Source organism: Helianthus annuus, chromosome 1 (genome assembly GCF_002127325.2).
Source record: "Helianthus annuus cultivar XRQ/B chromosome 1, HanXRQr2.0-SUNRISE, whole genome shotgun sequence".
Lineage (NCBI taxonomy): Eukaryota > Viridiplantae > Streptophyta > Magnoliopsida > Asterales > Asteraceae > Helianthus > Helianthus annuus.
In genome coordinates this window covers 7146015-7171220 of record NC_035433.2, presented here as the reverse complement: position 1 = coordinate 7171220, position 25206 = coordinate 7146015, and the positions used below count along the sequence as shown (strand labels likewise).

At 39.2% G+C, this 25206-nt stretch overlaps 1 protein-coding gene across 1 annotated transcript in view; it reads right to left on the bottom strand.

Annotated features, from left to right (window-relative positions):
• LOC110930564 overlaps nt 1-25206 on the bottom strand; it is a 45002-nt gene that overhangs the window by 8498 nt on the left and 11298 nt on the right. The window lies entirely within an intron of this gene.

Genomic DNA, 25206 nt, shown 5'->3' with positions numbered 1-25206 from the left:
TCCCTAATATCTTTGCACACCTGCCTGGGAGGCCGCGATGGAAACTGATACGATATATGACATAACGAACGAACATACTACTACTCACACTATACTATTACTGAACTGTTAACTGTGAACTCGCTCAACTAGTTGTTGACTCTCTGCTGCATGCCTTGCAGGACCTTAGGTACTTATGGAGCTTGCACAAGGAGGAGCAGGTCGTTGTGGGCATGGAACGTGAATGCTTGCTAAACACTTATGACATTTCATACATTATTATTTATGTTGGGTTTTACTTACATGCTTCCGCTACTTAAACAAAGTTTGGTTTGAACATCAATCGTATTGAACTGGGTTTTATGAATTACTTTAACTACTATACACTATGTTTGATATGATTGATGGCTTGATCCTGGTCATGTCACGCCTTCAAGCGGTGGTACTCCGCGTGTGGATTTTGGGGGTGTGACATAGCGTACCTCGATCTTGATTTCCTTCTTGCTTTGTGAGACTCGAACTCTCCTCCTTTATCCCTATACATTAACATGTTTACATTAAGATCTTTTCATTCCATTCTTACTTGTCACTACTACTTGTGGGATAAAGCATCATAACTCAATATAAGTGTTATGCACATACTTAAGACATGATCATCATATATGTGGTTCAAGTCAAAAGTGCAGAATTTCTAGTTGAGGCATTTTATCGAACACTTAGCGTGTGTACTACTAACAATGCATCATGTACAAGTGTTCAATTCATAATCCTACTAGTTCTTATCACAATTCAACAAAATCATAAATTTCACATAAGTATTAATCCTTTTAACCATCTATTTATCAAAGATACAATTCATGCATGTTTTCATCACAACATTCTAACAATTGCTACTCCTACACATTAATCATTCATCATCATCCATTTCATACAATTGGGTTTTTCCTACTTAAAACACTAAGATGAGTAATCTCAACATAATTCTTGTTCTATAGTGTTAATCTAACTGAAAATCATTCAATTTCTCATATATCTTCAAGATTGGGTAAACCCACTTTCTTCATAATCACCAAATCACAAAATTCGACTTACCGTTTGTTAAGAAAGGTTAGATGGTCGAGAAATGAGTTTCATGCATCAACTAAACCTTGAAATCCCTTATCAATTGCTGGATTTTTGATCAACTAAGGTTTACCCCCTTTTCCCCCCTCTGGTCGTCGAACTCCAACACACACCCAGGTGTGTGTTTTTGAGTTTTGTTATATCTATAACATACCTTTCCATTTTACCACATTTAGCCCCCTTATAATTTGTATTGGTTCATTTTTTTAGGCAGTTTCCATTCTTTTTCACAAATTTAGTCCCTCTAATTACTTAGATTGTTTATTTGTCATATAACCTTCCTTCTAATCAAGTTACTAACATAAATACTTAACTAGGTTAAATATAACATGACTAGACATTTTAGGTAACATAAATAATTTGCATATTTTGGGGTGTTACAGAAACTGATCATGTGTGTATTATACATAGAAACTTTGATATTATTATATGTAGAAATTAGTATTATTATGTAGAAATTGACTTTGATGATATTATAAGTAGAAATTTATATAAGGTTATTTGTATGATAATACCTATCTAGAGAAAAGAACTTGAAGCCTTGAAGATAAAATAGTAGAAAGGATTCTGATGCATGCCTTTACACGTCACTTTTATTAAAAAGCGTATCAAATGTTTGATGTATCAATTCAATATTTTACTACAAATTTTGATCAAAACTATTATCATAGTTATTATCATAATCTTTCTATACTAATAAATAAAAATCTATTTTAGACACGTGTTATTCTCTGATAATTTCTTACCTTTTTTTTTATTTATCTCTTCTATTAAATAATAATAATAATACTAATGATAATAATAATAATATTGTTAAACATCAATTTAACTATATCTATTTATCTCTTTTGTTTTCATAATTTGAAATTGATTTTCTTTTTAACTCTAAAGTTTCAATCTTTGTGAATTTAATTCTAAAGTTTCAATCTTTGGTATTGTAACATCTTTGGTTAATTCGATTTTTTACTTCTAATATTTCATTGGTTCTATCACATGTAATACACATGTTTCTAACCTAATAATAAATAAAAAAACAAATTAACATTTTAATAAGTAAATAGTATAACGAATTTATCATATAAATACATATCTTGACATCATACGTGTTAATTGATTACAGTATGTTTATTTAACCCGTGCAATATACGTGACATTTCAAAGATATAACTATATTGCTTATTATATAAAATTAAATTTATGCAACCCGTGTATTACACGGGGTTATAAGCTAGTTCAACACTATAGCTAAATAGTTTTTTTTTTTTCTGGAACAATTATGTAATTAATAATAATAATGTAGATATATTAAGAATGATAATTATAAAGTTTTATTTTGTGGCTATTAGCTAACTATATACTTAAATAATAGATTAGAAGCAAATATTTATTTTGTATGCCGTACTTAAAAAAGTATAAACAATTCTAGTTCTAAGCCATTATTTAATATATGTATTCTAATACGTGATACTTGAAGTAATGAAAACTGATCTTATATTTAGACTTTGTTTTTTTAACTTGCATGTATAACTAGTTTAAATCAAGAATCTATAAAGGTACGTGGTTACCTTAAAATTGTCATATTATATGTTGTGTTTCTAAGACTATAACACATATATCTTTCTATGGATTAGGATCAAATACAAAGGATCCTAATTGTAAGAAGGGTATAAATACTCCTAAAAAAACCCACTAAAAAAAAAAACTTAAACATACACCACCACCGAAAATCTAAACCCTCACCCCCACCGACCCCCTCCCCCATCACCCATAAAAAAAAATAACTTGATGTAGTGGGTTTAATTTTAGGTTGTTGGACACTTGTCACTCTATAAATCTTTCTTACACTTCTTACAATTAAAAGAATTTATAGAATAACTTGATCCATCTTTTTATATTAATGAATTTTATATTGTGTTTTTAAGACTATAAATAACAAATATATATTTCTATATGATGATTTTAATGAAAAAATACCAGATAAGTTAAATGATTGCAAATTTATTAAAGTTACCTAGTTAGGTTTAGTGTAGATAGAGATAAAACTTCAAAGTTATCTTGGCCTATCCTTCCTTATAAGAGCCTTTCGGGTAGTTGGAGCACTATAGCGAAGCTCGAAAATCATTTAGCTCATTCTAATGTCAATCTTGCTAATTTGATTAAGGGCGAGGTGGGCATGGGGGATAAAATCAGATTCTGGATTGATCTGTGGGTTTCTTCGGATCCTTTACGGGTCACATTCCCTCATCTGTTCAGCCAAGAGAAGGGCAAAACCGGCTGATCCAGGACTGTTTCAGTAGGGAAAACGGCACCATTAATTGGGAATGGAGATGGAAATCGACGGTTTGGAATGGGGCGGAGTATGTTGAATTCGCTGATTTGAACGGCCTTCTTTCTCGGATTGTCCTCACGCTGGAGCCTGATAAGTAACGTTGGATTGGTGGGCCGCATAATGTTTTTTCGGTCTCCGCCATGAAAAATGTCATTTTTTAAGTCTCTAATGTCGCTGAAGGGTGCACTTATTCCTAGTGCAAATGGGTTCCTAAAAAGGTAAACGTGTTCAACCGGAAGGCAAGCTTAAACAGAATCCCTACGTTGACCGAGCTCTGTAAAAGAAATGTTAATGTGCCCTCGGTTGACTGTCGGTTTTGCGTATAGACAGAAAAGACATGTGGGCACATTCTGACTTCATGCTTCTTTGCCTCTCGTATATGGGAGTCTTGTCACACCTCAACCGATGGCGGAATCATCGGGGCGCGGCAGCGAAACAGATTGTCCATGAGTATCCATAACAACTATTCATTACCATTACCATATAATTAAACGTCATGTCCCATACGACAACATATCTAAATAAACAGTCATTACAAATAATTGTCTCATAAACCAAATACTATTCCGACAACTCAGATTTTATTTAATTCGTTTGTTTCTAAGACTCCACCCTAGCTTGATTCCCACATAGCAGCAAAACATCCTAAGCACCTGTCACATAAGTTAAAATAGAGGTCAATACACATAGTGTAAAGGTGAGCATACAAGTTTGATAATAGTAATAGTGTTCGAAATCGTTTAAGCATAGCCAGCATGTAACATGTACAAAGTGAAGGCAAGTAAGTTATCGACAAAGAAATATGCACAGACGTGACTGCGAGTTGTAGAATGCGCAACACATATCCCCACTGGGACACGTGAAGTAAAGCCCTTAACAACCCATGTCCACGACAGGTGCTGAGTCCAAACTATAGTACTATCGTTGCTAAGGTGTCAGGCAACAATCACTGTGTTAACATAACATACAAGCATTCATCGAATAACACGTAACATGCATTAACAGTCAACGTATAAATAGTGTTTGCATTGTGTGTAGATTGTGATTTAGAATAAGTAACGTATGTAACACCCAAAAGTGCGTAAAGCAAAAAGGGATCGAGTATACTCACAGATAGCGTTTAAGTTAATAAACAATGTCTTGGATTGAAGGGAGCGCTGAGAGATTAGCCTGAACAATTAACGATAGCATAAACGATGGGCGACGCGTAAAACGGGAAAGTAACTAAGTGTCGAGTGGCAACCCGATCGGATGGCTATCCGATCGGTTGACCATTCGATTGGATGTTAATCCGTTCGGATGGTCATCCGATCGGATGGCCATTCGATTGGATCGATATTCGTTTGGTGAGGAAGTGCTTGTGTATGATGGCTTTGAAGTTTTCGTTGTAGCATTTTGAAAACAGAGAAGTATTTCTACCTTTCAGGTCGATCGATCGGACGGCCGTTCGATCGGTTGGTGATCCGATTGGCAGGACACTTAGTGAGAACAAGTTCACAGCAGGATGGTCACTCGATCGGATAGCAATCCGATCGATTGGCAATCCGTTAGTTACTGATGATCTTTGAAAAGTATGAAAATGGTTAAGTGTCGAAGTTCCAAATGTCACAAGATCGGATGGTCGTTTGATCGGATGGCTATCCAATCGAGTGGCATTCCGTTCGACGTTCAGACCTTTGAAAAGTTTGAATAAAAGTTCAAGTGTGGAACCAAGTTCAAGCCGATCGGATGGCTATCCGATCGGGCGTCAATCCATCCCAACGAACCAAATAGTCTTGAACTTGATTATTTTTGAACGTTTTGCAGTTTTGATCGAGGCGGTGTGATTACGTGCTAAACAACAGAAACCCCATTATGACCCAAGTGATCCGATCGAACAGGAATCACCCTAGTACGATCAATTAACTTGTTCAAGACGGCTGTTCATGTTTAACCCGAAATCCATAGTCTCTTGGATAGAAATCAGATCTTGAACCAACACATCACTAAGAAGGAGTAGAAGATCAGAACGAGCTCCGATTCTATCGGTTTTGAGTGCATTGAGTGTAAAAGAGTTGAAAGAAAGTTGGAAACCATCTTTCAATCCTTTTAACCATGAATATGTGTAGATCTATGCGAAAACATTGTTTAATCTTGTGTAAATCCTTCAGACCTGAGTTGTTCTTGGTGAAATGAGGCCAAAGCTTGAAGTTCATAAGAACTCCATGATGATATCACCATAGAACACCTCAAATCCATTGATTTCACAGTTAAAAGTTGAGATTTAAAAGAGAAAATGATGAAGATGCGTGTATAGATCATAGAAGTACAAGATTTAGGTTGAAAACTTACAAGAATCACGAGAAATCGAGAGAAAGAGGGCTGGAAGTTTCGGCATTGTTGGTGCACTACATCTGTTGATTTCGTCTTGGATCATGTTATACATTGTATTGTATAGATTAGGGCGCGTTTTACGAGAAAACTGGAGAGTATATGTGTTTTAGAGAGTAGGTCCGCTTATACGTACATGTCCGTATGTGGGAACCTATCTGGTTAGGTCCGCTTATACGTACATGTCCGTATGTGGGAACCTATCTGGTTAGGTCCGCTTATACGTACATGTCCGTATGTGGGAACCTATCTGGTTAGGTCCGCTTATACGTACATGTCCGTATGTGGGAACCTATCTGGTTAGGTCCGCTTATACGTACATGTCCGTATGTGGGAACCTACCAACACTATATATACCCCATAAGCGGATCTCATTTGTAACGGGTGTGAGATTCCATACCGAGGTGCTGCCGGTGTGAGATTTGAATGTAAACGTTGTAATATCAATCAGAAAAGTGATTTAAGTGAAGATCTAGCTGTTTCTACGTCAGGTACTTGTTTTCCGCACCTGTATCTGATCAAAACTCCTCTGATAGACTCGTTCGGGTCAAAACACGATCCTACAAGTGGTATCAGAGCTTCAGGAGGAGGAGTTCTATAGAGATTTGCTGGATTTCATCTAAAATTCTTACTTCTACACCTTCTTTCTTCATCAGAACGAGATTTTACGGTCGGAATTCGCTCAAAATTTCACAGGTTGTAGGTAATTGATCATAGTTAAACCCTTGAAAATTTGACACTGAAATTTGGACTAAAAATGGGTCAAATTAGTCTCCGAATATGGTCCGCTTTTATGAACAAGGGGTAGATCCGCTCATTTGAACCATTCAAGTTCGCTTATTTGGACAAATATTGCATTAGGTCCGCTCCAAATTGCTTGTAGGTTCGCTTCAAAGAACAATCTGGTTCGCTCATTTGACACATGGTTCACTTATTTGACACATGGTTCGCTTATTTGACACATGGTTCGCTCATTTGACACATGGTCCGCTCATTTGACATCATAGGTTCACTTCAGTGTCACTAGCTCATTAGGTCCGCTCATCTGGTCAATATAGATCCGCTTTTCTGACAATCAAATCCGCTCATTAGGTCCACTCATCTGGTCAATATAGATCCGCTTTTCTGACAATCAAGTCCGCTCATTAGGTCCGCTTTTCTGATCAATCAAGTCCGCTCTTATGGTCCAATAGAAATCTGCAAATATAAATATGTCGGATATAACGTGACAAGTCTTATACGGGAGGCCCAATCACATTTAAAGTTGTAAAGTTGTTGTCGGTTCAAAAGAATTATGTTGTCAAGTTATTTTCAAGTGTGGTCAAATGAATTGATTTGAGAAATTAACGTTTGTCGGTCCACTACATACTTGCGGCCCAATCACAATCACTGTGATTTAACATGAATCAAAGTTGGTGATTAATTGTTTTGTCTAAATTGAAAGGCCCAATCAAAGAGTGTTGTCAGTTTTGGTCATGTGATTATCTCGGCCCATGTGATTTTAAAAAAAAAGCCCAATCAGTTATCAGCACATGTGAATCAAATGTCAAAGTCATTGTTCACTAATTCAAAGTTTGCGGCCCAATCAGAGTAATATCAAGGTTTGTCAGTTTGCACGAGATAGAGATTTGTATTGTGTGTCAAGGCCAAATAAATCAGTGTGTCAAAGGTTCAAGGCTCACGGTTTGATTATTCAAAGGTTCAGTTCGTTTGAACCTTGTCAAGTCATTAAAAGGTCACTTGATCTCAGTCCTGTCCGCTTGAAAGTTTGTTCCAGTTCGTACGGTTTGGAGTTCAAAATTGTTAAAAGTCCATCAGGTCGTTCGAAAGTCCATCAGTTCGTACGTAGTGAGTCTGGTCGTTTGAAATTGATCCGAGTCATAGCATTTCTCACAGTTTGCCAATTTCAACCTTCAGTTCGCACAGAATATTCATCAGTTCGAGTGATTCAGTTTGCACAAAGTATCAGTTTGATTCAGTTGTTTTGATAGCATTTAAACTGATTGTGTTTTTGCTTGTTTTGTGTACGTCAGGGAATACAGGTGTGAAACATGGATACTGAGTTTTACAACGCGTTTGCTACAACCCCTGCTAGTCCGTCTGACATTACAAAGACTATGACAATGGAGAATGAAAACGGAACAATGCAAAAACCCCCGAAACTTATGGGAATTGAAGATTACCACGGATGGAAGAAACGGTTCGAGAATTGGGTTTAGGCGAATCATCTGAAATCTTGGGAGAGCATCGAAACTGAATATGAGAGGCCAAAGAATTCAGTGGGTGTCGATAAAATCATTTCAGAATTCACGGAGCAAGAAAGAGATAGTTATAAAGCAGAAAAGATGATGATTAATTTGTTACAACAAGCTGTTAAAGAGGATATATTTGTGTTACTTCAACATGATGAAAATGCTTATTCTATCTGGGAAGCTCTTAAAAAGAAGTTTGAGGGAAGTACTGAAATGCTACAAAGTAAAGCAGCTTTGTTGAAAAAGGAGTTTGAGCTGTTTACGTGTATGCCTGGTGAGACGACCAAGACTCTTATTGAGAGATACTGTCATCTTGTTCGCACCATGTCACAGTTAAAGATTACAAAAACTCCAGCTGAATGGGTTGAAAAGCTTGCTGATGCATTACCGCAAAAGGAATGGGGCACATATCTGATGATATTGAAGAATTCCGGACAGTTTAGCAGGCTATCTATTGCACAGTTTATCGAGAAGCTGGAGGCACAGGATTTGGAGCAGCAGAAAATTGCTAGAATGAACAGTTCTACTCATCAACAAGATATTAAATTGTACTATAAAGGAAATGTTCAAACTGCTGAAGCAAGTCCAAAGATACAAACTGCATTTAGTGCTGGAAATCAACCTACACCAAGCAGTCAAGGATCAGTCAACTCTAGTGGTTTTTCAACGGTGAATCCTCCAAGTGTTCAAAGTGTATCTGCTGGAAATGGACATTCGATTCAGTGCAATGTAGCTCTATATCTTCAAAATGGTCAAAATTATTCTGAAGAAGTTGTAAAGCATCATATGGGATTATTGGTCACTGCATTAGAGTCTTATGAAGGGTTGATTGCCGGAAGAATTGGTAATCCGATGCTCACAAAGGAAGATTATGACCAAATTGATGCAGAGGAGCTAGAACTGATGGATATTAAATGGGCCTTAGCGAGCGTTTTGAGGAGAGCAGAAAAGTTTAGATTGGTTACAGGGAGAACTGATTTCTTGGATGCTGTCACAACCCCCGATCCCTCATTCCCGGGAACAGGCGGCCGCGAGCCAGTTTCGGTGGTATCACGTTATTACTTATTTGGCAGCAGAAATTTTCATCAGGACCGTAGTTAGGAAATATTAAATCAGAGTAAACCACCATATTTTATAATATTAAACACATGGGTAAAACCCAAGTTTTTATTACAAACTGATTTACAGGGATAAATCCCACTTTATTGAAATAAACGCTTTCTTTTATTCTGGTAACTTTTATAGCCACTTTTCCAAGCCTTCAGTGCTGTCCAGCTGGCTTCTAATTGGCTTTCACATTTTGTTACCTGAAACGCGTTTTAAAAACATTTTGTCAGTGGAAAATACTGGTGAGTGAATCCCAGTTTAATCAAGAAATATTAATTTAATTTAAACAGTATCGAGAGCGATTACAATGTTTATATCTACACAATTACTCATTCAGTACTTGCCACTCTACCGGATTTGTGGCTATGGTCATATCACACATTGGCTAACTCTTCGTCCAATTGTGAAGATTATCAAGTACTGTATACAAAACCCCATAATACCGGCAGTAATTGAAGAATTACAAAGACTCAATCACTGCTAAATTGTATTGTAAAATATTTAAGGTTTTGTAAAAACAGTTTGGTAAAAAGGAGATTACTCACATTGCTATCTTAGGGTTTTCAGTAGTGAATTCCTGGGAATAATCTATAATTTACACAAATGCACGTGTGTTAGTATAATAACCCATTTTAACATTAGTAATACCCTCCCCGAGACGGCATTCCAACGACTACGTCGGGCAGAACCACGACAGTCGTTACGGAACCCTAGATCAATCGGGCAGCGTATCTAATACGTCTCCAGGGGTTATAATACTTACATCGTAGCAGAACCTCGCTAATTAGGGGGTATAATGCCCGGGTATAGTAACGCCACTACAGAAATTAAGATTGAGAAAAGAAAGTTGAAGGAGCAGACTGAAGGCCGATGGCCTCTATTTATAGGGCTGCTAATGGACTCTCTCGCGGCCTGCGTGGGATATAGGCAGGGCTTACGCGGCCCGCATGGCCTAGGGGTCTAGGCGTAGCTGATCCGGGTCATCACCTAGGTTCAACACGCGTTATGACACGTGTCATTACCGGGCTGTGCCACAACTTGGGTCACTCGCGGCCCGCATGAACTTAAACGGAACCATACGCGGCCCGCATGAACTAAAGAATTCAGCGGAGTCCGGTTACACCCTCACACGGCCCGCGTAGGTAATTGGGGTGGGTCTATGCGGCCCGCCTCAACTTAATATTTATAGTTTTTAATTTATTTTATATATTATAATCTATTTTGGCTCGGTTTTCACATACGGGGTGCATATAAAAACATATTGAGACATTTTAAGATATATTAGGGTGTCAGAACTAGTATGAGGGTGTCGGTTTTATCAAGGGTTGTTATATTCTCCCCACCTTGTTTTAGAGCTCGTCCTCGAGATCTACTGGAACAAGTGTGGATATTTCTTTTGCATTTCTGATTCAAGCTCCCATGTGTACTTAGGTCCTCTTTTGGAGTCCCATTTCACTTTGACCAGAACTAATTTCTTATGCTTGAGATTCTTAATTTTCCTATCTTCAATCTGTAGAGGTCTTTCTACAAACTTGAGTTGTTCATTTACTTCTATATCTTTAAGAGGTATTATGAGTGATTCATCGGCTAGACACTTTTTGAGATTAGATACATGAAATACATCATGTATTCCTGCCATTTCCTCTGGCAGTTGTAGCTGATAGGCTACAGGTCCTACTCTTTTAAGAATCTTGAAAGGTCCAATATACCTGGGACTTAGCTTTCCTCTTTTGATGAATCTTACTACTCCTTTCCAAGGAGAGACTTTTAATAATACTTTATTTCCTACTTGAAATTCCAATGGTTTGCGTCTGTTATCAGCGTAGCTCTTCTGTCGATCACGCGCTGCTTTCAGTCGTTCCTTGAGTTGAATGATTTTGTCAGTTGTTTCTTGTACTATCTCGGGTCCAGATAGTTGCTTTTCCCTAATTTCTGCCCAACAGACTGGGGTTCTGCACTTTCGTCCATAAAGTGCTTCGAATGGTGCAACATTGATACTTGTGTGATAACTGTTATTATAAGAAAATTCTATTAAAGGTAAGTGTTTGTCCCAATTACCTCCGAAATCAATTACACAAGCTCTAAGCATGTCTTCCATTGTCTGGATTGTCCTTTCGCTTTGCCCGTCTGTTTGAGGATGATAAGCTGTGCTTAAGTTCAACTTGGTTCCCATTGCTTTTTGGAAACTTGACCAAAAATGAGAAGTAAAACGGCTATCCCTATCAGAAACAATTGATAAAGGAATTCCATGTAATGAAACAATTTCATTTACATATAATTTGGCTAATTGTTCCATACTAAAGGTTTCCTTCATTGGTAGAAAATGAGCTGACTTGGTTATCCTATCTACAATCACCCAGATTGTATCACTACCTTTTCTAGTTTTGGGTAATTTGGTAACAAAATCTATTGTTATTAATTCCCATTTCCAAACTGGCATTTCTAATTGTTGTAACAAACCTGAGGGTTTCTGATGTTCAGCTTTAACTTGTGAGCAAGTTAAACATTTAGAAACATAAGCTGCTATATCCTTTTTCATCCCTATCCACCTGAAATTTTTCCTTAAATCCTGGTACATTTTATCACTTCCTGGATGCATCGTGTTTTGGTCAAAAATCACACAAGGATAATGTAACCAAACTTTATGTAAACGGGGTATGATGCTTGGTTAGCTATGAAAGTAAAGGATCACTTCTGTGATAAAGATACAAAGACACAATGATTTATACGAGGAAAAAGCCCTTGATCAATGTATGATCTCCGGCATAAAAAAACCTCGGGTGATGGCAACTACCGATCACCAACTTCAATATAATAAAAATGTAGTTACAACTTCGGATAGTAATGAGCTGAGTACAAGGATCACTGAGTGTCTAAGTGTTTGAGAGTTGTGTCGTATGTTGTGTGTTTTCTTCCGAATGAGGAAGACGGGTACTTATACATGTGTGGGTGACTTATTTTAGGTAAAATGACTAAATATCAGCTCATTACCCCTTTAGAAATTAAGATAATCTAGCCTAAATTGCTGCCCATTAATCAAGCTAAGTTTCCATATCCGGTACAACGTCTATCTCCAATTTAGCTCTTGCCATATTTGTGAAAACGCGTCCCTGGATCATGATGTGTAGGGCATATCCTGCTAGGTGTTCCTGCAAAACAATTTTGTAACAAGTGGAAGTGACCGTTAGTGTAAGGATCACCATATCGTCCCATGATCCTGATCCTGAAGTCTGGCTGAGGATCACTATCTGCCAAAGAAACAAGGATCACTGGTCAGGATCACGTATAAGGATCATTTATAGTAAAATCCAGCCCCAACAATTGCCCCCAAAATATAAGGAGTTAAATGTAAATAGATGAGTTATATTTTGCTTTGAGCTTATCTCTAACGGACGATTCCGATTTACTAGCCGTTGCATATGGACTAGCCGTTATGATATTTACGTCACTGATGTGACAATCCCTGCGAATCATCATTATAAATAGGAGATAGGGTTAGGATCATTTTGTATTTAAATTCGAAGTATCTCCCTTTATAATCGTCACCGAAGGCTTGATCAGGTATCATCTTCTTCTTTCTCTTCTTTGCTCTGTTCTTTCGTGCTTTTACTCTGTTTTTTGTTCATAATATGCTGCTCCGTAATTCTCCGCACAAGAGTCCCAAGAAGGATAGTCCCTTAAAGAGCCAGGGAATTGTCAAGGATTCTCACGTGGAGAGATGCTGCTTTACTGATGTCCACATAGACAAGATTCGCCATTGTTTCCCAGCGAATGTTGTTTTTAAACCCTTTGATCCTACTGCTTTGAGCGATCTTGTCTCAGATGTCTGGGTGGCTTTTCCTGCTACTCCCTTCCTCATTGGGTATTCATATCCTTTTCCGATGTTTACCCAATCTTTCTTTTCTCTTACCGGCATCTCATATATCCAAGCTATGCCGATGATCTGGAGGGTTCTATATACCTTCGAGAGGATCATCGAGCAAGAAGGGATTGATCTGGGGATGGCAGAGCTGGCCGAGCTCTATGATCTTACTACGTTTGGTTCCCACCGGTATCTGCTGAAACGGAAAGCTGGGGAGGATCACCCTATTTTCAAAGTGACCAAGAATGATACCAACTGGAAACGTCGATTCTTCTTTGTTAAGAGGGATTCCATCCCGGATGGGAAGGATCTGCCCAAGGAATGGGCCACTCATGGTAGGATAGAGGATCCTCGAAGGATCACTATCAGTTCTGTCTCATATGATAAGGATCACTGATGTCTTTTCTTTTTTGTCTTTTTATGCAGCTATCTCCGTTGCTCACTTAAGGTTGACCCCTGCTGCCAAAGAGAGAGTGTTAGCTTTCAAGAAGCTTGATCCTGAAGTTCGAAGCTTCCAGATTATTATCCAAGATTCTCAAGAGATATCCTCTGCGTCTGTCACAATGTCAAGTAAGTATCCTCATAAAAATAAGTTTTATGTGAAAGTATTTAATTTAACAAGGAGACTTATCTTGTTTTTTTGAATTGTGTAGGTGCTGGAAAATCTGCCAGGTCTGTTAAATCTGCCTCCAAGTTTGGGATCAGTGATCTTGCCAATGTCACGTCCTCGAAGAAGAAGGCTCCTGCTGCCAGCCCTTCAGTCTCAGCCCCTAAAGCGTCCATTCGGGGCAAGGGAAAAAAGAGGAAGGCTTCAGATGATCTTCAAGGATTTCCTCTTCTCCGTCAGCAATTCCTTGACTATTTTGATGAGGTTAGGATCACTGCCCCTGTTAATTGTCTTCGACAAGTCCGAGGATCACATGTGTCTGATGTTGCTTTCCTGTTGTCTTCTTTAGAAATTCTCCGAAATGGAGACTTACGTCAATCAGGTTGAGGATCAGGATCGTCAAATTGCTGACCTTCAACAGACGTGTGGGCTGAAGGATCTTAAGATTGCCGATCTTGAGAAGGAGATCCGGGCAGTCAAAGATGAGGCTGTTAAAGCGTTGATCAAGTTTGATTATGAGAAGCATGACATTACCCAAGACGCTAAGGTCTCTGCCGCGGTAACCATGTACAAGATACAACTGCAGATGGCTGCGGAGGCTCAAGATCCTTCCTTTGACAGGAGCACATGGGATGTTGAAGGCTGGAAGGCAAGGCTAGCAGAGTTGGAAGATGACGATGATGCTGAGGATATCCCAATGCTGGAGGGAGGTGATGTTGATAAGGATCAGGGTGGAGAAGCTGGTGATGGAGCAGCGAAGAAGTAAGCTGCATGATTGGGCGATGATGGATATTTCGAGACTAGGCCGGAGCCCAATTTTTTAGGATTGGTAGTGGTTTTTTGTGGTAGTGGTGTTTGGAACAATTATGGTTTGTAATCTCTGGACAATAGTTTCTTAGGGTTAAGGATCCTGGATCCTTTGAACAATAGGTAGGATTACACATGGTGGAGGGATCCTCTGTTTGGGGGATGAAGCCGTTGTGATCCTGCCGCCTTCTAATTTCCCTGCAATACTTTTGAACCTATTATCATGGACACCCTTTACCTACCCCAGCGGACGGGCCACGTATTGCTGGTAGAAGCTTTGGGTAGGTAATTTTGACAACTTTTTGAAAGGGTTGAAGATCCTTTTGTTTAATAAATAAAATCTTAAACTTTTGTCGCTTATCTTGTGTTATTATCCTTTTTGATTTTCAATTGTTTTGACACATGTTTGTTTGAAAAGTTGAGCAAATTATGTTTAAGAAATTTAGGATATGATCCTGGATCAAATATCCTATAATCGAAAGTTTTCAAGATAGTTTATTTTAAGGATCATAGGTTCAGTTGCCAAGGTCTAAAGGTTATTCAAATGAATAATGAAATTAAAAGTAGTTAAGGATCATACCTGAGGATCCAAGTTAGGATCCTAACCTTTAATCGGAATTACCATAGGTAAAACTTTAATGGATAATAAGGATTAAGGATCCTTAATTGTTTAACTTCGAAAACCTGAAAAAATGGAATACAACTTGGGACTAAGCCAATATAAAGGATAAGTTAGTAACTGGGGACAAGCTCAAAGGATAACTGAGAATGATCCCAGAGGATCACTGGGGACGAGCCCAAAGGACAACTGAGGATGATCCCGGAGGATCACTGGGGACAAGCCCATAGGATAACTGAGGATGATCCCGGAGGATCACTGGGGACAAGCCCATAGGATAACTGGGGATGATCCCGGAGGATCACTGGGGACAAGCCCATAGGATAACTGGGGACAAGCCCAAAGGATCGTATGTAAACTGGAGTATGGCCCTTTCTGGCAACTATCCAAACTTAGTGACATGAAAATGTCAAAACCTTAGCTAACGTGAAAACGTTAGAAACCTTAGGAACGGATGTATGGTGCGTCCACCATTATACGTAGGATCCTGGGTATAGCCAGTACGATGAGGTCGCCAGCCCCGAAAGTGGGTACTGATCCCAAGGACGTGAACTATATCAGGATCATCGTGCGCTGCTGGCGGAAACTGGGGATAATCCCAAGGATAACTGGGGTTGGACCCAAGGATCTGTGGTGCTTTTGAAGATCTTTGATGATATGCTGAAGATACCTGAACTTATCATAACTCAAATGGTTTGTGAGTAGGGGATGAAGGATACATGATCCTTATCCTTAAAAAATAAGAAAATGCAATAGTTTTAGGATAAGCATATTACCTGAGTAAGGATCACCGATATCTCCAGGATCCTTCAAGGATACTTCAATGTAAGGATCACATGCAGGAAGGATCATGTTCACGTGAAATATTTCTTTAAGTGAACAGCATTCCAGGCTCTTGGTAACAAGTTTCCTTCCATGGTTAGCAACCTGTATGCCCCCTTTCCTGCTTCAGCTTCAATCAAGTAGGGACCTTCCCATTTTGGTGCTAGCTTCCCGTCAGCAGGATTGATGGTATTTTGAAATGCTTTTCTCAACACCATATCTCCGACTTGGAACTTCCTTATCCTGACATTCTTGTTGTAGGCACCAGCCATCCTTTGTTGGTAGCTTGCCATCCTTATCCTAGCTAGATCCCTGATTTCCTCAATAGTATCCAAATCCTGAGCTAGGATCGTAGCATTTTCTTCAGGATCACGAGCACTTGTTCTAGCAGTTGGGATCACCATCTCTGTTGGGATCACTGCTTCTGCCCCAAATACTAAAGAGAAGGGTGTCTGACCGGTGGCATTTTTGGGAGTTGTCCTATTAGCCCATAGCACATAAGGTAACTCTTCTGCCCATTTCCCTTTCTTGGATCCTAGCTTCTTCTTCAGATTGTTGATGATGATCTTGTTGGATGATTCTGCTTGACCATTGGCTTGTGGGTGAACTGGTGTTGATGTGATCATCTTGATTCCCCAACTGTCACAAAAGTTAGTGGTTCTCCTTCCAATGAATTGAGAACCATTATCACATACAATTTCAGAGGGAATGCCAAATCTGGTTATAATGTTTCTTTTGATAAAGGATATAACTTCCTTCTCTCTGACTTGAGCAAAGGCTTCAGCTTCTATCCACTTGGAGAAATAGTCAGTCATGGCGAGCATAAATACTTTTCCACCAGGTGCTTTAGGAAGCTTGCCAACTATATCCATTCCCCATCTCATGAATGGCCAAGAAGATGGTATTGGGTGTAAGAATTCAGCTGGTTGATGGAGGATATTGCTATGTCTTTGGCAAGGATCACATTTTTTAGCATATTCTACAGCATCCCTTTTCATGGTTGGCCAGTAGTATCCTGTTCTAAGGATCCTTGAGAATAATGCCCTGCCCCCAGTGTGGTTTCCACAATCTCCTTCGTGGAAGTCTCTCAATACTTCTTCTATTTCAGGATCTTCAATACATCTTAAATATGGTCCTGCAAGGGATCGTTTATATAGCACATTATTTAAGATTGCAAATTGAGATACCTTAATCCTGAAGGCTCTAGGATTTTCTCCCGTTGGAATCTCTCCGTTTTGCAAGTATTTCATGATTGGTGGGATCCATGATCCTGAATAAGATCGAGCTTCTTCACTAGGGATTACTGCAGTATCCTCTTCTATTTCCATGGCTACTTGATTTTCAATAGCAGGAGCCAGGATATGGATGATAGGGATACTTATATCTTCTGGAATTTTTAAGGATGATCCTAGGTTGGCCAATGCATCAGCTTCCGTGTTATCCTCCCTTGGTACCTGTGTTAAGCTAAAAGAAACAAAAGAGAGTGCCAATTCTTTGACTATCTCTAAATATTTGGTTAGTTTTTCACCTTTAACAGCATAGGATCCGTTAAAGTGATTAGTGATCAATAATGAATCTACATATACGTTAAGATACTTTACCCCCATATCCTTAGCGATTTGTAAGCCAGCAATTAGGGCTTCATACTCAGCCTCATTGTTAGTTGCTTGGAACTCACAGGCTATGGAGTGGGGTATTATGTCCCCCTGTGGCGATTTTAGGAGGATCCCTAGCCCTGTGCCTTTGATGTTTGAGGATCCGTTAGTGTGTAGGATCCAAGGATCCTTGGTCTCATCCAGCTCTTGGACCTCCAATTCTGCTTCCTTTTGTAGATCACTACTGAAATCAGCCACAAAGTCAGCTAGTGCTTGAGATTTAATGGCTGTTCTTGGTTCGTATCTTATATCATGGGCACTAAGCTTCACTGCCCACTTAGCCATTCTCCCTGACATATCCGGTTTCCTGAGGACATTCTTAATTGGAAAATTAGTTTTAACAATAATAGTATGGGTTTCAAAATAATGCCTTAACTTCGTGGATGCCATGATTAATGCAAGGATGAGTTTTTCGAGGTGTGAGTACCTGGATTCGGCATCAAGTAGACTTTTACTTACATAGTAGATAGGATATTGTGTACCTTCGTGATCCTTAACAAGGACAGCACTTACAGCGGTTGAGGATACCGCCAGATATAAGGATAACACATCTCCTTTTTCCGGTTTTGCTAATGCTGGTGCTGAGGACATATATTCTTTTAGGGCTTGTAAAGCATTCTCATGCTTCTCAGTCCATTCGAACTTCTTATTCTTCCTTAGGATATCGTAGAATTCTTTGCACTTTTCTGAGGATTTCGATATGAACCTGTTCAAAGCTGCTATCCTGCCTGTTAGTCTTTGAACATCCTTGGCATTGGCAGGAGATTTGATATTTATTAATGCTTTGATTTGTTCCGGGCTTGCTTCAATGCCCCTCTGGGTTACCATGTATCCTAAGAACTTTCCTGCCTTAACACCAAAATGGCATTTTGAAGGATTAAGTTTCATGTTGTAACTATCAAGGATATCGAATGCTTCTTCCAAGTCCCTTAGGTGATCCTCAGCTTTCTTTGACTTGACCACCATATCATCTATGTACACCTCCATAGTTTTTCCAATTTGATCTTTGAACATCATATTTACCAGCCTTTGATATGTTGCACCTGCATTTCTTAGTCCAAAAGGCATGGCAATATAACAATATAAACCGGTTGGGGTCATAAAGGCTGTATCCTCTTGGTCAGATGGTTCCATCTGGATTTGTTGGAATCCAGATGATGCATCCATAAAAGTTAACAGTTCATGCCCCGCTGTTGCATCCACCATGGAGTCAATGTGGGGTAATGGGAAAGGATCCTTGGGACATGCCTTATTCAAATCAGTGAAATCGACACATACCCTCCACTTTCCGTTTTTCTTTTGGACAACAACCACATTGGCTAACCATTTAGGATACTTTACCTCTCTGATCATACCTGCTCGGAGTAGTCTCTCTACTTCTTCTTGGATAATGGCATTCCTTTCTGGTGCAAACTTCCTCCTTTTTTGATGGATTGGCTTGATAGACCTGTCAATGCCAAGTTTGTGAGTAATAATATCCTTAGATATACCTGTCATATCTTCATGTTTCCAAGCAAAGGTAGATTTTCTTCTTTTGAGGAAGGATATCATGTCTTCTTTCATCTTGCCAAGGATCCCTGATCCGATATAGATTTTCGATTCAGGATCACTAGGATCCAAGAGGATTTCATCTACATCTTGTTCCCTTGCCTCCAAGACGTTCCTCGGAGGATACTGTAATTGCTATTGCTCCCTTGGCCTCGAGGTTGGCTTCATGGATGAGGTATAGCAATCCTTAGCTTCTTGCTGGTCACTGTCGATCTTGATTATCCCCCATGGGCTAGGGAGCTTCACACATTGATGGTAGGTAGATGGAACCGCTTTCATGTCATGTATCCAAGGCCTGCCAAGGATAACGTTGCAACAAGATAAACAGTCAATAACACAAAATTTTTGATAATTATGTAATCCTTCCACGTAGATTGGGAGTTTGATGTCCCCCAGAGTTTTCTTCGTTTCTCCACTGAATCCCACAAGCACGGAGGATCTTGGGGTGATGTCTGATTCTGGGATTCCCATCTTCTTCAAGACATCAAGCTGGATAATGTTCACTGAGCTCCCTCCGTCAATAAGGATCCTGCGGACAAAATGGTTAGAGATAAAGAGAGTGATAACTAAGCTATCATGGTGAGGATCCTGAACATTAATGCGATCATCCTCATCAAATGTTATCATCTTTCCTTCTGAGACGCTTGAGGTTCTAATAGGCCTATCTCCATTATCCATTTTTGATTCTTTTGCATGTCTTTTGGCCGCTGAGAAGGATGTTCCACAAATGTCTGATCCTCCGGATATGAAGTTAATCACTTGTGCGTTTGCCGGAGGTGCTGGAGCCTTTTCAGGGATCCTTTCAGGATCCTGGGTCCTTTGCTTTTTTCTCCCCAATAATTCTTTTAGATGCCCCTTGCTTAGCAGGTATCCAATTTCTTTTCTTAAGGCTATGCAATCTTCAGTCAGATGGCCGAAATCCTCATGGTATGCACACCATTTGGACTTGTCTTTAGTCCCGGATGGTTTATCATTCTTCCTGGGCCACCTAGCCTTTTCACCTAGATTCTGCATTACAAGGATTAGTTCATGATTATCAACGGAAAAACAATATTCCGAGATTGGAGGATATTCTTCATCATCCTCTTCTTGGTCGACAGCATGCACATTCTTGTTCTCGTTTCTATGGTAGGATTTGAACTTGTTGTTTTTGAAGGAGGATCCTTGCTTATCTTGTTTTGAGGATCCTACTTGTCTCTCCTGGATCCTCTTGTCATCCTCTAGCCGGATAAACCTGAGTGCTCGAGTTCTTACTTCATCTAAGTTCCTGCAAGGTGTCATAACAAGATCATCATAGAATAATGAATCCTTAAGAAGTCCCATTTTGAAGGCTTCAACAGCCGTAGCCATATCCAAGTTGGGAATATCCAAGGATTCTTTACTAAATTTGGTTATATAATCTCTTAATGATTCGTTATGATTTTGAGTTATCCTGTACAAATCACTAGTTAATTTTTCGAACTTTCTACTACAAGAGAATTGGTTATTGAATAAATTAACTAAATTAGCAAATGAAGTAATAGAGTAAGGGGGAAGACTTAGCAGCCATTTAAGGGCTGATCCAGTAAGAGTAGATCCAAATCCTTTACATAGGCATGCTTCCTTCAATTTTTCTGGGATAGGATTGATCTCCATCCTTTCCCTGTATTGTGCTATATGCTCCTCTGGATCCGTTGTGCCGTCATACAACTTCATGGTAGGGATATGGAACCTTTTGGGTACCTCTGCATCACAGATTGGTGGTGCAAAGCGAGATACCTTGTGGCTCCCATCTGCAATCTCTGGGATAGGCTTGACTACCCCTGGAACACTTGAGATCATGTCCTTTAGTTTCTGTAGTTCCCTGGCCATAACATGATTGGTACCTGTATCCTGCATGAACCCAAGGTTAGTAGTAGGATAATTATTTAAAGTGTTACCTCCCATTGGGTTCAAGTTAGGGAATCCATATTGCTGGGATTCTGGAACAACGGAGGGACCAGTGGAAGCAATGGTCTGCATTGGAATGAAGTCCCCTTGATGGACATCTAGACTCCCTGTTTGCAAACTTTTTAGGGATCCTGGCATCTGTAAGGATCCTGGTATCTGGGATGATCCTGGAACGAAGGAGGATCCTTGAACCTGGGATGATCCTGGAATAAAGGAGGATCCTTGGCCCTGGAATGATCCTGGGATAAAGTAGGATCCTTGAAACTGCTGTGACCCCGGATAGGCTCCCGGATTCATGAAGGATCCCATATACTGAGGATAGGATCCTGCTGGCTGAAAATACGAGCCCGATGTCTGAGTCATTGCTGCTGACTTGAGATGTAATCCTCTCGTCTCCCCTGTGATCTGTACGTCTGGGATCCCTGATGGCTGAGAGGTGACCATTGGAGTCTCAAAACTCAAGGATTTTGGCATCAGTGGGGAATGATCCTCTGCCGCTTTCTTTTGTCTTTTGAGATCTCCAATCTCCCTGAGGATCCTGTCATTAGTTTCATCCTGCCGCTGCATACGATCCTTCATCTGCAAAATTAAAGCAAACACATCACTAGTACTGGGAATAGAAGAATTCATAGCAGAAGAAGATGGAGGTTTAGAGAAAGAAGGGGTTGGTCTCTTCTCAGCATTTTTCTGGGATCCTGCCGGTGGAGGAGGTAGAGTGGTTTGTGCTGAGGTGACTGCAGACATCGCCGTGGAGGTGTTCTTCAATGATGAAGCCATGTAACTCTTTGAAATGATTTCGAACAAAAGATTTTCTTTATGAATGAAGCACCAATTGCCCCACGGTGGGCGCCAAACTGTTTTGGTCAAAAATCACACAAGGATAATGTAACCAAACTTTATGTAAACGGGGTATGATGCTTGGTTAGCTATGAAAGTAAAGGATCACTTCTGTGATAAAGATACAAAGACACAATGATTTATACGAGGAAAAAGCCCTTGATCAATGTATGATCTCCGGCATAAAAAAACCTCGGGTGATGGCAACTACCGATCACCAACTTCAATATAATAAAAATGTAGTTACAACTTCGGATAGTAATGAGCTGAGTACAAGGATCACTGAGTGTCTAAGTGTTTGAGAGTTGTGTCGTATGTTGTGTGTTTTCTTCCGAATGAGGAAGACGGGTACTTATACATGTGTGGGTGACTTATTTTAGGTAAAATGACTAAATATCAGCTCATTACCCCTTTAGAAATTAAGATAATCTAGCCTAAATTGCTGCCCATTAATCAAGCTAAGTTTCCATATCCGGTACAACGTCTATCTCCAATTTAGCTCTTGCCATATTTGTGAAAACGCGTCCCTGGATCATGATGTGTAGGGCATATCCTGCTAGGTGTTCCTGCAAAACAATTTTGTAACAAGTGGAAGTGACCGTTAGTGTAAGGATCACCATATCGTCCCATGATCCTGATCCTGAAGTCTGGCTGAGGATCACTATCTGCCAAAGAAACAAGGATCACTGGTCAGGATCACGTATAAGGATCATTTATAGTAAAATCCAGCCCCAACACATCGTATATTTAGATTTATGAGCTTCTTCTAATATACGGTGACGTAAATTTCCGACTTAAAGCATCAGCTACCACATTTGCTTTTCCTACGTGATACTGGATATCACAATCATAATCACTAAGTAACTCCATCCAGCGTCTTTGTCTCATATTCAGTTCTTTTTGCCCAAAAACATATCTTAAGCTCTTATGATCTGTGAATATGGTAAACTTACTACCATAAAGATAATGTCTCCAAATTTTAAGGGCAAAAATTATAGCTCCTAATTCCAAATCATGGGTTGAATAATTTTCTTCATGACTCTTAAGCTGTCTAGATGCATAAGCTATAACCTTTTGACGTTGCATTAATACACATCCATAACCTAACTTAGAAGCGTCACAAAAGACTACAAAGTCTTCATTTCCTTCCGGTAACGCTAGTATGGGTGTATGGGTTAATCCTTGCTTAAGGATTCTAAAAGCTTCTTCTTGTTTTGGTCCCCATTCAAACTTAACAGATTTACAGGTTAACTTAGTTAAAGGAATGGCTATTCTAGAAAAATCTCGGATAAATCTTCTATAATAACCGGCCAATCCTAAGAAACTTCTAACCTCAGTTGGTGACTCAGGGGTTTTCCATCTGGTAATTGCCTCGATCTTTGTTGGATCTACATGAATTCCTTCATGATTAACTAAATGTTCGAGAATTGTACCTGTTCTAACCAAAATTCGCACTTTGAAAAATTAGCATAAAGCTTTTCCTTTCTCAATAAACTTAAAAGTAAGTGCAAGTGCTTTGCATGCTCCTCTTTACTTTTAGAGTAAATCAGAATATCATCTATAAAGACAATTATGAATTTATCCAAATATGGTTTACATATTCGGTTCATCATGTCCATAAATGCGGCTGGGGCATTGGCTAAACCAAATGGCATGACAGTAAATTCATAATGACCATACCTTGTTCGGAATGCGGTTTTAGGAATATCCTCTTCCTGTACCTTTAATTGATGATATCCAGATCTTAAATCAATTTTAGAGAAAAATCAAGCTCCTTGAAGTTGATCAAACAAATCATCGATCCTCGGTAATGGATACCGATTCTTAATCGTGACTTTGTTCAGTTCACGGTAGTCAATGCACCTACGCATTGATCCGTCCTTCTTTTTAACAAATAAAATCGGCGCTCCCCTCGGAGATGAGCTTGGCTGTATGAATCCTTTCTCCAACAATTCATCTAGTTGTTTCTTCAGTTATTGCATTTCCGCAGGTGCCAAACGGTAAGGTGCTTTGGCAATTGGTGCTGTTCCTGGTAGCAGTTGAATTCTGAATTCAACTTCCCTGTCTGACGGTAGTCCTGGCAATTCTTCTGGAAAGATATCTGAAAACTGAGACACTACTGGAATGTCTTTTAATTCTTTCCCTTTAGTGTTAGTGATTATAGAAATCATATACACTATAGATCCTTTCCTTATATAACTCGCAGTTTTCATCACAGAGATGAATTTAGTGGATCTAGGTGGTTTATCTCCTTTAATTGTGATCTTTTCACCTCTTGGTGATTTTACCTGAATTGACTTTTGATCGCATAAAATATTGGCTTTATTGGCTATTAACCAATCCATTCCTAACACGACATCAAATCCTACCAGATTCATTCGGTAAAGGTTTGCAATAAATTTTTGATTAAAAATTTCTATTCTTGCTCCTTGCAAGATTTCAAAAATCTTAACGGTTTCTCCATTTGCGGTTTCTACTAGACATTCTTGTGGTAGTTTAGTTAATGATTGATTTAGGAGTTTGCAAAATGAAGTATTAATAAAACTTTGGTTTGCACCAGAGTCAAATAATACTTTAGCAAAAATATCATTAACTAAAAACGTACCAGCAATAACGTCTGGGATCATCTTGGCTTCATCTGCAGTTAAAACAAATGCTCTAGCATTTTTAGTATTCTTGTTGTTTGCAGCTGGAGCCAATTTCGGACAGTTGGTCTTGATGTGACCTTGTTCCCCACAGTTGAAGCACACCCTGCTATTAGCTTTCTTCCTGCAGTCTTCTTCTTTGTGACCTGATATTTTGCAGAAATTGCAATAAATGGAGCATTTTCCAGAATGCTTCCTTTTGCAATACTTGCAATAAGGTGCGGATGTAGCACCTACATTCCTACGGTTGGAATTCCCAGAACGGAATTCTTGAGTAAGCCTTTGAGTTAAGTTTCTCCTCTGATCTTCTTCTCTAGTACGGATTAACTCATCTGTCAAGGTATTGGCTAGTTCTACAGCTTCTTCTATGGTTTAAGGTCTAGTTGCCTTGACTACATGTCTAATCTCCCCAATTAATCCCCAGATATAACGGGAGATTAGTACCGGTTCAGGTGATGCAAGGGTTGGTACTATCCTAGCATATTCAAAGAATGTGGTAGTGTAACCCTTACTGTCTACCCCGACCATTCTAAGATTCAGAAACTTATTTGCTATCTGTTCCTTTTCATTGGGAGGGCAGAATTTCCTTTCTATCATATTTTTGAATTCCTCCTATTCCATGCTATAAATTCTATCACTTCCTCTTGACTGGAGGATAGTGTTCCACCATTCTAAGGCTGCATTCTTAAATAAATTAGAAGCAAACATTATCCTAT